Source organism: Pristiophorus japonicus, chromosome 1 (assembly GCF_044704955.1).
Source record: "Pristiophorus japonicus isolate sPriJap1 chromosome 1, sPriJap1.hap1, whole genome shotgun sequence".
NCBI classification, from domain to species: domain Eukaryota; kingdom Metazoa; phylum Chordata; class Chondrichthyes; family Pristiophoridae; genus Pristiophorus; species Pristiophorus japonicus.
In genome coordinates this window covers 465,891,065-465,906,833 of record NC_091977.1, presented here as the reverse complement: position 1 = coordinate 465,906,833, position 15,769 = coordinate 465,891,065, and positions in this window count along the sequence as shown.

The window sequence follows — 15,769 nt, the reverse complement described above, 5'->3', positions numbered from 1 at the left end:
CTTTTTAACACACTTAGACCCTTTAGAATTTTGCTGCAAAGTGGCCCTTTTTATTTTTTGCCTTGGGTTTCTCTGCCCTCCACTTTTACTATTCTCCTTTCTGTCTTTTGTTCCTGTCTCCATTTTGTTTCCCTCTGTCTCCCTGCATTGGTTCCCATCCCCCTGCCATATTAGTTTAACTCCTCCCCAACAGCACTAGCAAACACTCCTCCTAGGACATTGGTTCTGGTCCTGCCTAGGTGCAGACCGTCCAGTTTTTACTGGTCCCACCTCCCCCAGAACCGGTTCCAATGCCCCAAGAATTTGAATCCCTCCCTGCTGCACCACTGCTCAAGCCACGTATTCATCTGAGCTATCTGCGATTCCTACTCTGACTAGCACGTGGCACTGGTAGCAAACCCGAGATTACTACTTTTGAGGTCCTACTTTTTAATTTAGCTCCTAGCTCCTTAAATTTGTCTCGTAGGACCTCATCCCGTTTTTTACCTATATTGTTGGTACCAATGTGCACCACGACAATTGGCTGTTCACCCTCCCTTTTCAGAATGTCCTGCACCCGCTCCGAGACATCCTTGACCCTTGCACCAGGGAGGCAACATACCATCCTGGAGTCTCGGTTGCAGCCGCAGAAACGCCTATCTATTCCCCTTACAATTGGATCCCCTATCACTATCGCTCTCCCACTCTTTTTCCTGCCCTTCTGTGCAGCAGAGCCAGCCACGGTGCCATGAACTTGGCTGCTGCTGCTCCCCCCTGATGAGTCATCCCCCTCAACAGTACTGAAAGCGGTGTATCTGTTTTGCAGGAGGATGACCGCAGGGGATCCCTGCACTACCTTCCTTGCACTGCTCTTCCTGTTGGTCTTCCATTCCCTATCTGGCTGTGTACCTTTTACCTGCGGTAAGACCAACTCACTAAACATGCTGTTCGTGGAGGCGTCCCTGATTTCCCACATCGTACAGGAGGAGCATAACACGTGTCCGAGCTCTCCTGCCATGACTTAACCCTTAGATTAACTTAAATTGGCAACAACAATGCTAAAAGTTACTCACTGATGTAGAAGAGAAAAAAGAAAAACTCCTTACCAATCACCAGCCAATCACTTAGCCCCTTGGCTGTGACGTCACCTTTCTATTTTTTTCTACTTCTTTTTTTGCCTTCTCCCTGTAGCTGCACCAGCTGGGCCTTTTCTCGGCCTTTCCCCGATCCCGGACTCACGCCTTTCGCCGACGTAATGCCGTTGAATGTCAAGGGGCGGTCGTTGGACTCCCGCTTGTTGGAGATAATCATTGCTTGACACTTGTGTGGTGCGACTGTTACTTGCCATTTATTAGCCCAGGTCTTGCTGCATGTGGGCATGGACTGCTCCATTGTCTGAGGAATTGTGAATGGCACTGAATACTATGCAGTCATCAGTGAACATCCCCACTTCTGATCTTATGATGGAGGGAAGGACATTGATGAAGTAGTTGAAGATGGTTGGGCTTCGGACACTGCCCTGAGGAACTCCTGCAGTGATGTCCGGGGCTGTGATGATTGAACTCCCACCAGCCACACCCATCTTCCTTTGTGCTAGGTATGACTCCAGCCAATGGAGAGCTTGCCCCCTGATTACACTGACCAGTTTTACTCGGGCTCCTTGATGCCACTCTCAGTCAAATGCTGCCTTGATGTCAAGCACAGTCACTCTCACCTCAACTCTGGAATTCAGCTCTTTTGTCCAAGGCTGTAATGAGGTCTGGGGCCGAGTGGTCCTGGCGGAACCCAAACTGGGCTTCGGTAAGCAGGTTATTGGGGAGTAAGTGACGCTTGATAGCACTGTTGATGATATCTTCCATCACTTTGCTGATGATTGAAAGTAGACTGATGGGGCGGTAATTGGCTGGATTGGATTTGTCCTGCTTTTTGTGGACAGGACATACTTGGGCAATTTTCCACATTGCCGGATGTTGTAGCTGTACTGGAACAGCTTAGCTAAAAGCATGGCTAGTTCTGGAGCAGAAGTCTTCAGCATGACAGTGGGGATGTTATTGGGCCCATAGTCTTTGCTGTATCCAGTGTGCTCAGCCATTTCTTGATATCACATGGAGTGAACCGATTTGGCTGAAGACTGGCTTCTGTGATGGTAGAAACCTCAGGAGGAAGCCTATATGGATCATCCACTTGGCACTTCTGGCTGAAGATGGTTGTAAATGCTTCAGCATTGTCTTTTGCACTCAAGTGCTGGGCTCTGCCATCATTGATGATGGGGATATTCATGGAGCCTCCTCCTCCCGTTAGATGTTTAATGGTCCACCATCCATTCACGACTGGATGTGGCAGGACTACAGAGATTTAATCTAATCCGTTGGTTGTGGGATCGCTTAGCCTTGTCTGTAGATTGCTTCTTCCGCTTTTTAGCATGCATGTAGTCCTGTGTTGCAGCTTCCCCAGATTGACACCTCATTTTTAGTTATGTGTTGTGCTACTCCTGGCCTGCCCTTCTGAACTTTTCATTGAACCAGGGTTGGTCCCCTGGCTTGATGGTAATGGTAGAGTGAGGGATAGGCCGGGCCATGAGGTTACAGATTGTGGTGGAGTGCAATTCTGCTGCTGATGATAGCCCACAGCACCAATAGATGCCCGATTTTGAGCTGCTAGATCTGTTCTGAATCTATGCCATTTAGCACGGTGGTAGTGCCACACAACATGATGGAGGGTGTTCTCAGTGTGAAGACGGGACTTTATCTCCACAATGACTGTAGTGGTTGCTACTACCAAGAGGGAAGTGGAGCACTAAATCAACCGTAACCTAAGAAGAACATAAGAAATAGGAGCAGGAGTAGGCCATTTGGCCCCTCGAGCCTGCTCTGCCATTCAATAAGACCATGGCTGATCTGATCATGGACTCAGCTCCACTTCCCTGCCCGCTCCCCATAACCCTTTACTCTCTTATTGTTCAAAAATTGCCTTAAATATACTCAATGACCAGCCTCCACGGCTCTCTGGTGCAGGGAATTCCACAGATTTACAATTCTGTGAGAGAAGCAATTTCTCCTCATCTCAGATTTAAATGGGCGCCCCCTTATTCTAAGAGTATGGGCGAGATTTTACACTTTTTTGCTTATTGCCCCAAAATGGGCGTTATTTCCAGCGTGGGCGGTAAAAATGGGTTTTCAGATCGCCGGCTTCTCGCCCATTCTCAAAGCACCGAGTTTCCATTTTTGAAATTGGGCATTACTGCGAGCGATATGAAATGGGTGGTAGCATTAAACCTCGCTGATCTTCTGCCGTAAAGTGTCATCATCCTTAGCAATGGCATGGCAGCGCTCGATTCCCGTGATTCAGGAGGTCAAGGGTCATCATGCCATGCGCAGAAGAGGAGACAGAGAGAGAGGCAGGTGAGAGGGACTGAAGACGTGTGTGGGTGGGGTGTGGCTACTTTGGGAGGAAGGAGGGAGACTTTAGAGCTGTAGACCAAATAGGGAAACAAAAATTAGCTGTTACCTGCTACATGTTTGCCTGAATTTGGCCTACAATGGAGGGAGAGGAGGAGGCATCACAGCACGCTGTGCAGACTGACACTGGCGAGACCAGTGAGCTGACAGAGGAGCACCTTGGAGGACGCAAATGAGCGAGGAGGTTCTCCGACGAGGCAAATGCCTCCCTCTCCTGCAGGAGGTCGAGTCACGCTGGGGTGATTTGACACAGGGAGGGTGTGGGAATCCCACCCAAAAGGCCTACCAGAAGATATGGACCGAGATAGCAGAGGTGGTCTCGTCGGCGACCAACGAGGTGCGTGAGGGCAACCAATGCCACAAACGATGGAACAACCTTGTGGGATCCACAAGAGTAAGTATTACATTTATTTACATGTACATATGTATTTATATAATTTGATTTATAATAGACATGAGTGACTATCAGCAGATGTGAGGACTTGCACTTTTATCGGGAATGTTTTACTCAAAGCCTGCGGTCACGGTTCTTTTGGTAAAGAATAATAATTATCATAATAATCATGATTACATCTGTCAGTTATGTGTTGTATCAGTCTCTGTGACAGTACCTAGCAATGATATCATGCAATCATCTCATGCCATGTCGTCATGTCACCTTTTATAGAAGAAGCTATCGACGATGAGGTCCGTGCAGAGGCGAAAGGGTGGGGGGCTACCAATCCCCAGCGACATCACTGAGATAGAGGAGTGGGTGCTCGCACTCATGTGGAAGGACATCCGGAAAGCCATGGAAGCATCTGCAGACCCTGAAGTGATGCCACGTGTGTAAAGTTTACAACATTGCGTGATATAAAGTCAATAGATGCCACACCCACTCATATCCGAACAATCATATATGATAGAAGATTTATAAAATTGTCATAGAAATAATGATGGCTTAATGAAAATCATTGTAATGCAAATGTGTTGATGTTGTGAAATGTGATGCCTGTGATGATTTTGATAGTGTTGGTGCTTTTGTTGTGCATATGCTGTGTGTAGCGCTGGACTCACCTTGTCATCCTAGCACCCTCTTCTCCTCTAATAACCTCAATTGTATTTTGCAGCTCAACCAGCAGCATGGCCCCAGGCAAGATCACAGAGGCCAGAAGTTGGGGGCGCAGGGCCCTACTTTCCGGACGATCCTACATCTGGTGCTGAGGAGCTCCCATTCTCGCCTGTCAATCCGCTGGGTCTGTTCTCTACGGATGAGAGCATGGACTTCGAGGAACCTGCATCGACACACTCCAGATGCCATTCCATCTCAAGGCCATTGAGTGGTCCTCCGTTCATTTCCGCCTCCACTCTGGATGTACCTGCCCCAAGCTCCTTGCCAAAGGGCACCCCATTTGTCCCTAGGACGGCGCTGACCCTGCGAAGGCCTCGTGGACGTGGCAGGTCTGGTCACCGAGTGCCACATGACAGCGGAGAGATGGTACAGTTGTCCAGAAGGATTGTAGATATAGGTGACTAGCTCATCGAAGCATTGGGAGGCATATACCGACAGCTGGCCACCATGACTGAGTACATTCCATAGATGGCGGAGGCCCTGTATGCGATAGCCAGGAATACTGCTGGCACAGGCCTCCCCAGTGGTCCTCGAGCATGACACTGCACCCTTAGGTTCCGCACCACCACTGCGAATGACAGATGAGAGCAAGGACCAAGATCCTGCTTCTGCATCAGAGAATGTTGCCCCCTTAGCACGCCCCTGCTCCTATACCCTTTGCAACCAGCACCTCTGTCCCCATCCCCCCAATGAGGCCCCGCCTGAGGAGCTCCTCGGCCAGGCATCGTGGAGCGAGGAGGGGAAGGGGTAGAGGTGGGGAGAAGAAAGGGAGGGGGGAAGGAAAGTGAGGTGCATGTCCGCAGGTGATGGCTGTGTTATATCTCCATCTGGGTGTATGCAATTTGTTGCAATGTATGGGGGCTGGGGACCACCCTCCTGCTTTGCCTTTGTATTCTGTGTTGCTGGACATGTTGAACATTTCATTGATATCAATGGTGGAAAAAGTGGGGTGTGGGCAGGGGTTGGGTGTTTTTGCCTGTGATACTTATGATTTCAGACCAATGTTGGTATAACATTTTTTTTATTGAACATAACCTTGTTGCGCATTGTCTCAGATAGCTGGACCGTTACACACTGGTGATTCCTTAACATGAAAGGGTTAAATAAAACTTAATTTCAATCAATGTAAACTTTAACTGGCACCAAGGTGATGGGCACCATTGATGTCTGAGCTGCACACACACAGCAGTGAGTAAGCGTTGCCACTCACTGCAATGTTCTTTCAGGCAAATCGTTCAGATATCAGCTCCTCACGTAAGAGTCTTGCAGGTATGTAGCCACCACGGGCCCTTTTCTGTGGTCTGGAGGGGGTCGTAGGCATGGTTGCATAGCCAGCCTGATTGTCTGGCCTTAGGTCAGCATCCAGCCCCTCATCGTCCTCTTCCTCTCTCTCCTAAGGTGGAGCATCAGTCCCTTCTGGCAATTCTTGGCCCCTCCTGATAGTCAGATTGTGCAGCATGGAGAACACGGCCACAAATTTATTTACTTGCTCAGGGTTGTATTGTAGCTCCCCTCCCGAGTGCTCCAGAAATCTGAAGCACTGCTTAACCACAGTTATTGTTTACTGGACCACATTGCGTGTGTCTCTGTGGTTCTGGTTGTATCGCTTCTCGGCCTCGGTGTGGGTGTCACACAGGGGTTCATCAGCCAGGTGGCTAGGCCATATCTGTTGTCACCAAGCATCCAGCATTGTCCTTGTGGCTGACTCTTAAAGATGTCAGAAACAGTGCTCTCACGCAGGATGTGAGCCTCATCGAAGGTGCTCGGACATTTGGCATTCACTGCCATGATGATATGGTTGTGGTCGACAACTAGTTGAACCTTCAGGGAATTAAATCCTTTTCTGTTACGAAAAAGCTCCGAATCGTGGGAAGGTGGCCGCATGGTGATGTGAGCACACTGTATAGCTCCCTGAACCCTGGGGAACTTAGCAATGCAGTAGAATGCTCCAGCCCTGTCAGTCTGAGCCTCCGTGGTCATGGGGAAGCTGATAAAGTCCATCCTTCTTGCGTACAGGGCCTCCGTGACCTGTCTAATGCAGCGATGGGTTGCATGGTGAGACAGAGGGAAAATCTCGACTGCGGAGGCCCGAAAGGAACTGGATGCATAGAAAGACAGTGCCGTGGTGACGATGACCTCGACCGACACTGATGTCCTGATGGCAGGCTGCATATCTGGCCTGATGAGCTCACATATTTCATTGATCACCACCTTGTGGAAGCGCAGTCTCCGAAGGCAGATGTGGTCGGACACATCGAGGTAAGACCTCTTTTCTCTATAAGTGCGGGGTGTGTATGGTCTGGACCTCCTCCTCATTCTTGTACGTCTTACATTGGGCACATAATGATGTGCATCACACATTGAGCCATCTGCACTCTGCAGCATCTGCGTATTAATCGATGCAGGCTGAGAAATGGCTGGCCCCATTGCATTGAAAGTATAATAACGATTGATCAGAAGCAATAATTTCCTCACTAAAATACACCTACAGTAAACCCCAATAGTCCAGGGTCTGAAAATATGTCTGTTGAGATGTTCACTTCACCAGAGAAGAAGTCCAGAGTCAATGCAAACTTCCCCGAAGTTGAAGTAGCCTTTTGAATGAAGCGAACTGAGATTTAAAAAATGGCAGCCACACCGCTGGCTTTAGTTCAGAACAGTTCCACTTTTTCTGGGCGGTTTTTTGGGTGAGCGATGTTGTGGGTGATATGTGTACGAGGTGGTGAAAGTGACGGTGGCCGATCTCCTGGGCGTTAGTTTTGCCAAATGTGCTCTTTATGACAAAAAAAGTAGGCGGGTGGTATTATTGAATCTCGGCGTTGATTCCGTGTGGAACGTAACGCTGGGCGATATTATGGGCATTGATTTCATTCATTCTGATGATTCCGCCCAAAAAAAGTGAGGGTGCGATATTATTTTTTCCCGGCATTACGCACATGGGGAAAGTAACGCTTGGCAATAAGTTTTTGAAAAATTGCCAGTTTCCATTTTGTGCCTAAATGGGCGATATATGGGCGTTATACATCATTTCAGTGGTAAAATGGACTTTAAGTGGACGTTAAGCGTGCAAAAAACATGGAAAATCTAGCCCTATGTCCCTTAGTTTTAGTTTACCGAATGAGTGGAAATATCCTCTCTGCATCCACCTTGTCTAGCACCCTCGTTATCTTATATGCTTTGATAAGATCACGTCTCATTCTTCTGAACTCCAAATATATAGTCTAACCTACTCAACCTATCCTCATAAGTCAACACCCTCATCTCCGGAATCGACCTAGTGAACCTTCTCTGAACAGCTTCCAATGCAAGTATATACTTACTTAAATACGGAGGCCAAAAATGTACGTAATACTCCAGGTGTGGCCTCACCAATACCCTGTACAGTTGTAGCAGGACTTCTCTGCTTTTATACTCCATCCCCTTTGCAATAACGGCCAACATTCCATTTGCCTTCCTGATTACTTGCTGTACCTGCATACTAACTTATGGGGCTAGAACCTGCACTTTTTTTGCATGCTTAACGGCCACTTAACTGCTGAAATTACGTATAACGCCCCAATATCGCCCATTTTGGCGCAAAAATGGAAACTGACGGGCTTTTTTAGGAGACTTATTGGCGAGCGTTACTTTCCCCATGTGCTTAACCGGGAAAAAAGATTACTGCCCGCCCACTTTTTTGGGGTGGAATCAGCAGAATGGGCGAAATCAACACCCATAATATCGGCCAGCATTACCTTCCACATGGAATTAATGCAGAGATTCAATATGAACGCCCGTCCACTGTTTTTTGTGGTAAAGAGCATATTTACCCAAACTAGCAGCCATGGAGATCGCCCATCGTCAATTTCAGCGTCTCGCACACAGATCGGCCAGAAGATCGCTCGCTCAAAAAAAACACCACAAAAAGTGGATCTAACCGAAACGAATGCCAGTGGTGTGGTTGGCATTTGTTAAATCCCACTCTTACATGAGGAACTGATATCTGAAAGATGTGATGGACACCATTGATGTCTGAGCTTCACACACACAGCCGTGTGTCAGCATTGTCACTCACATCAGCGCTCTTTCAGGTGCCAGTTAAAGTTTACATTGATTGATGTTAAGTTGTATTTAACCCTTTCATGGTAAGGAATCACCAGTGTGTAACGGTCGAGCTATCTGAGACAATGCGCAACAAGGTTATGTTCAATAACAAAAGTTTAATACCAACATTAGTCTGAAATCATAAGTGACACAGCCAATAACACACAACCCCCGCCCACTCCCCACTTTTTCCACCATTGACATAAATCACATGTTCAACATGTCCAGCAACACAGAATACAAAATCAAAGCAGGAGCGTGGTCCCCAGCCCCCATACATTACAACAAATTGCATACACCCAGATGGAGATATAACAGAGCCATCACCTGCGCAGATGCACCTCACTTTCCTTCCCCCCTCTCCTTTTCCCCATCTCGACCCCTTCCCCTCCTCGCTCCACTACGCCTAGCCGAGGAGCTCCTTAGGCAGTGCCTCATTGCGCGGGATGAAGGCAAATGCGGTTGTTGCACGGGTACGGTAGCGGGGGGTGCCGAGGGGGCAACATTCTCTGATGCAGAAGCAGGATCTTGGTCCTTGCTCTCATCTGTCGTTCGCAGTGGTGGTGCGGAACCTAGGGGTGGAGTGCCGCGCTCGGGGACCACTGGAGGCCTGTGGCAGCAATGTTTCTGGCTATCGCATCCAGGGAATCCGCCATGCGTGGAATGTACTTGGTCATGGTGGCTAGCTGTCGGGATGTGCCCCCCAATGCTTCGGTGAGCTGGTCACCAATGTCTACAGACCTCTTGGACAACTGTACCATCTCTCCGCTGTCATGTCGCGCTCGTGTAACAGACCTGCCATGTCCATGAGGCCTCCGTGGGGTCGGCACCGTCCTAGGGACAAATGGGGTGCCCTCTGGCGAGGTGCTTGGGGCCGATACCTCCAGAGTGGAGGCAGGAATGACCGGAGGACCACTAGATGGCCTTGGGGTGGAATGGCTTCTGGAGCGTGGCGATGCAGATTCTTCGAAGTCCGTGCTCTCATCTGTCGAGAACAGATCCAGCGGACTGACGGGCGAGAATCGGAGCTCCTCAGCATCAGATGTAGGATCGTCTGCCGAATTTTCCCCGCGCCCCCATCTTCTCGCATCTGTGGTCTTGCCTGGGGCCGCACTGCTGGCTGAGCAGCAAAACACAAATGAGGTTATTAGAGGAGAAGGGGGTGCTAGAATGACAAGGTGAGTCCAGCGCTACACACAGCATACGCACGACAAAAGCACCACCGCTATCAAAATCATCACAGACATCACATTTCATGACCATCAACACATTGTGCATTGCAATGACTTTCATTAGGCCAGCATTATTTCTATGACACTTTTTGTCATGTATCCTACATGGTTACTGCTTGCATTATTATAAGGTGTGCCACCAGGGGGCACCTCAGTGGGAGACTTGTAGGTTACCTGTGCAGGTGTGCCAGGTCTAGTATTAAAGGCAGGCCACCAGGTGTGATCCTCACTCTGGAGTTATCAATAAAGGACCAGGTCACTACAGTTCAAGTACAACACATTGCCTTGTGGAGTCATTATCAGAACATCTAAAGACATAACAATTGGCGACGAGATTACGGACCTTCACGCGAAAATGGCTACCCTTGGTACGTTGCAGCAGTTTGCCGATGGTGATGATTGGGATGCCTTTGTGGAGAGGCTCGACTATTTCTTCACAGCAAATGACCTGGCAGGTGACAATCCGGCTACACTGGCAGAGCTATCCTGGTAACCAGCTGTGGGCCCACTGTCTATGGCCTCGTCAGGGATTTGCTGGCACCAGTAAAGATAACGACCAAGACGTATGAGCAGCTTGTAACGCTGATCCAAGAACAACTCAAGCCGAAAGAGAGTATCCTCACAGCCAGACACCGGTTTTACACCCACCAACAGCCCGAAGGCCAAGAAATCGCAAAATATGCTGCAGACCTCAGGAGGTTGGCGGCACCGTGTGATTTTGGCAACCACCTCATCGAAGCGCTGCGGGATACCTTTGTCATTGGAATCAGCCATGAGGGCCTTCTTCATAAGCTACTGTCTGCGGATACCACAGTCACACTACAGAAGGCCATCTCCGTGAGCCAGGCATTCATGATCTCGACCTGCGGCTCTAGGCAGATGACTCATCTTCAGGACTCAAACCCTGCAATTACTGTGCAAAGAGTGGCGCCTTTTAGAGGCTGGACTGTAGAACGTGAACCTTCTCAGGGAAGAGAGAACAGGCCCCCCGAGTCCCTTAACTCAGAGTCCGGTGATGGGGGCTAACCGAGTAGCTCCATGCTGGTGTTGCGGAGGGAATCAGCAATTGAACATCCCTGTCTGGAGTAAAAATAAAACTGGGAAGGTGGCTCAACCGTGGCTAACAAGGGATATTAAGGATAGTATTAAATCCAAGGAAGAGGCATATAAATTGGTCAGAAAAAGCAGCAAACCTGAGAACTGGGAGAAATTTAGAATTCAGCAGAGGAGGACAAAAGGTTTAATTAAGAGGGGGGAAATAGAGTAAGAAAAGAAGATGCCGGGAACATAAAAACTGACTGCAAAAGCTTCTATAGATAAGCGAAGAGAAAAAGATTAGTGAAGACAAACATAGGTCCCTTGCAGTCGGATTCAGGTGAATTTATAATGGGGAACAAAGAAATGGCAGACCAATTGAATAAATACTTTGGTTCTGTCTTCACGAAGGAAGACACAAATAACCTTCTGGAAGTACTAGGGGACCGAGGGTCTAGTGAGAAGGAGGACTTAAGGATATCCTTATTAGGAAGGAAATTGTGTTAGGGAAATTGATGGGATGAAGGCCGATAAATCCCCAGGGCCTGATAGTCTGCATCCCAGAGTACTTAAGAAAGTGGCCCTAGAAATAGTAGATGCATTGGTGATCATTTTCCAACAGTCTATCGACACTGGATCAGTTCCTATGGACTGGAGGGTTGCTAATGTATCACCACTTTTTAATAAAGGAGGGAGAGAAAATGGATAATTATAGATTGGTTAGCCTGACATCAGTTGTGGGGAAAATGTTGGAATCAATTATTAAGGATGAAATAGCAGCGCATTTGGAGAGCAGTGACAGGATCGGTCCAAGTCAGCATGGATTTATGAAGGGGAAATCATGCTTGACAAATCTGGAATTTTTGAGGATGTAACTAGTAGAGTGGACAAGCGAGAACCAGTGGATGTGGTGTATTTGGACTTTCAAAAGGCTTTTGACGACGTCCCACAAAAGAGATTAGTGTGCAAAATTAAAGCACATGGTATTGGGGGTAATATACTGACGTGGATAGAGAACGTCGGCAGGAAGCAGAGAGTCGGGATAAACGGGTCCTTTTCAGAATGGCAGGCAGTGACGAGTGGAGTGCTGCAGGGCTCAGTGCTGGGACCCCAGCTCTTTACAATATACATCAATGATTTAGATGAAGGAATTGAGTGTAATTTCTCCAAGTTTGCAGATGAGACTAAACTGGGTGGTGGTGTGAGCTGTGAGGAGGATGCTAAGAGGCTGCAGGGTGACTTGGACAGGTTAGGTGAGTGGGCAAATGCATGGCAGATGCAGTATAATGTGGATAATTGTGAGGTTATCCACTTTGGGGGCAAAAATGCGAAAACAGATTATTATCTGAATGGCGGCAGATTAGGGAAAGGGGAGGTGCAACGAAACCTGGGTGTCATGGTACATCAGTCATTGAAAGTTGGCATGCAGGTACAGCAGGCGGTAAAGAAGGCAAATGGTATGTTGGCCTTCATAGCGAGGAGATTTGAGTATAGGAGCAGGGAGGTCTTACTGCAGTTGTACAGGGCCTTGCTGAGACCTCACCTGGAATACTGTGTTCAGTTTTGGTCTCCTAATCTGAGGAAGGACATTCTTGCTATTGAGGGAGTGCAGCGAAGTTTCACCAGACTGATTCCCGGGATGGCTGGACTGACATATGAGGAGAGATTGGATCTACTGGGCCTTTATACACTGGAGTTTAGCAGGATGAGAGGGGATCTCATAGAAACATACACGATTCTGACGGGACTGGACAAGTTAGATGCAGGTAGAATGTTCGCGATGTTGGGGAAGTCCAGAACCAGGGGACACAGTCTTAGGATAAGGGGTAGGCCATTTAGGACTGAGATGAGGAGAAACTTCTTCACTCAGAGAGTTGCTAACCTGTGGAATTCTCTGCCGCAGAGAGTTGTTGATGTCAGTTTATTGGATATATTCAAGAGGGAGTTAGATATGGCCCATACGGCTAAAGGAATCAAGGGATATGGAGAGAAAGCAGGAAAGGGGTACTGAGGGAATGATCAGCCATGATCTTATTGAATGGTGGTGCAGGCTCTAAGGTCCGAATGGCCTCCTCCTGCACCTATTTTCTATGTTCCTATGTTTCTAATCACAGGGCTCACCAGTGCCGCTTTAAAGACTATGTGTGTAAAGGCTGCAGCACAAAGGGCCACCTCCAACAAATGTGTAAAAGAAATATGACTCACTGTGTTGATGAAGAGTCTGAAGATGGCCATGAATCTAGCGCGGATTATGAAATAATAGGCAGAGAGGCAGCTCAGCCCTACGATGAGGTATACAGCATGTTTATCTACACCACCAAGTGTTCCCCGTTGAGGATGGAAGTCGAGATAGAAGGCGTTCCAGTCTTCATGGAAGTGGACACGGGGGCGAGCCAATCAGTAATGAATCAAGAAGCCTTTGAGAGGCTATGGGACAATCAAGCTGAACGACCCAAGATGGTCCCGGTTCAGCAAAGCTGTGCACCTACAACGATGAACTTATCCCAGTCGTTGGTAGTGCAGATGTAAAGGTACTCCATGATAGCGCAGTGTATAGGTTACCTCTGTGGATTGATGCAGGTGATGGACCAAAGTTACTCGGAAGAAGGTGGATGGAGAAGATCCATTGGAGTTGGGAAGATTTCATCTCTCCAGCGATCGACATCCTCCACGCTCAGAGGCAAAGCAAGCACTCACCTGAGGTTGGATCCGGCACCAGAGAGCAGACCAGCACAGCACCCGAGGCACAGATCGCTCAGCACGACTGTGTGGAGATGATCCAGCTGAGATGAGCCAAACGCACCTTCCAGGCTCCAGTGGCACGATTCCGGAGGAAGAAAATCGGATCCAAAGGCGATTTCCCAGCCTCGGTGGCAGAACCCGGGGAGAAGAGGAGCACCGCAGTCGACATCGTGGATGGTGGAAAGATGGCGCCCAAACCGTGGGGTGATGCGCTGAAGAAAAAGATGGTGGCGGCTAGACCACGAGGTGCAGCGCTGATGGAGCAACACGTGGCACCAAGCGAAGAAGAGGATTCGGGTAAAGATAGAAAGGCTCTCTTAAAGGAGGCCTGCAACTTACCACACTGAAAGGCACAGTTCCATACTCTCAATCAATGGAAGAGCACCCGTGAGTTAGATGTAAAATGTGCAATTCATGATCAGAGTTGTGTACATGCAATAAGCAAAAAAAAGTCTCAATGTAGTAGCAACTGTGAATTAGATGTAAAATGTGTAATTAATGATCAGAGCTGTGTACATGCAATAAGCAAAGTGTAAAGTCCTGTCCCCTCAGTACAGATTCACACGAGGCATGCAGTGAAGTCAAAGTCACTCTGGACCCGCACCTTTATTTTGCAGCTCTGGAATGCTGCACTTGCCTGAGACCTGTTCTAATATACCTGTCTCTTGCAACTGCACTCCTGGTGGTAAGGTATGCTGGTGGTTACAGGTCATATCTTATTACAGTCATGTATAGCATGTTAGGATACAGTTATATATATAATAATGTAAGATACATGACATCACCCTCCCCCAAGGTCTTATTGTCTTTATAGGTTCAGTCTCTCAGGTGGTCTACGCTCTCGCGTGGAGCGTCTGAGTTGTGGTTCAGTTGTTTGCCTTGGTGTCTGTTTTTCTTTAGGTGTGGTTGCTGGTATCTCGCCTGGGCTGTCTGTTTCGATTGATGTGATTGTTGTTGACTCGCCTTGGCTGTCTGTTGGGATTGTCCTTTCCTCAGGTTGTTCCCTCTGTCTGTCCACCAGGTGTGGTGCGAGTTCCACATTGTAGTCTGCCTCTGGTTCCACAGTGTTGTTGGTAAATCTGCTTTTGACTTGGTCTACATGCCTCCGACAGGTTTTGCCATTGTCCATTTGTACTACCAGTAGCCTGTTTCCTTACTTGCCCGTTACTGTCCCTTTTGGGACCCCTGCCATAGTTTAGTACAAACACTTTATCCCCTATCTCATTCTATCTCCCCCTCGAATTTCTGTCATGGTACTCAGTCAGCTTACGGCGCTTTGCCTCAACGATTTTGTGCATGTCTGGGAGGATTAATGAGAGCCTTGTTTTTAAAGTCCTTTTCATCAACAGTTGCGCGGGGGGGATCCCAGTCAGTGAGTGCGGACGAGATCTGTATGCCAGTAGCAGTCGCGACAGGCGACCCTGCAGCGTAGGACCTTGGATTTTAAGCATGCCTTGTTTAATGATTTGCACTGCTCTCTCCGCCTGGCCATTGGAGGCCGGTTTGAACGGTGCCGTTTTGACGTGATTTATGCCGTGGTTAATTATAAAGTCTTGGAATTCTGCGCTGGTGAATCATGGACCATTGTCACTGACCAATATGTCAGGGCGTTGCAAACATGGTTGTGAGGCTCTCCACAGTGGTGGAGATTGTGCTCGAGTTTAAAATGGTGCATTCGATCCACTTTGAAAATGCATCTACAACTACGAGGAACATTTTGCCCATGAATGGGCCCGCAAAGTCTACGTGCACCCGCGACCACGGTTTGGTAGGCCAGTGCCAGGGGCTCAGGGGAGCCTCCCTGGGGGCATTGCTGAGTTGGGCACAAATGGTGCACCTTCGGACGCAGAGCTCCAAGTCCACGTCAATACCAGGCCACCAGACGTGGGATCTGGCTATGGCCTTCATGAGAATGATCCCCGGGTGCTCGCGGTGGAGCTCCCGGACAAATGTCTCTCTGCCTCGCAGAGGCATGACTACTCAGCTGCCCCACATCAGGCAGTCTGCTTGTAGTGATAGCTCATGCATGCGCCTGTGAAAGGGTTTTAATTCCTCGGGGCAGGCATCGCGAGCCTCTGCCCAGTCACCGGTCAGGACACATCTTTTTACTAAGGATAACGTGGGGTCAC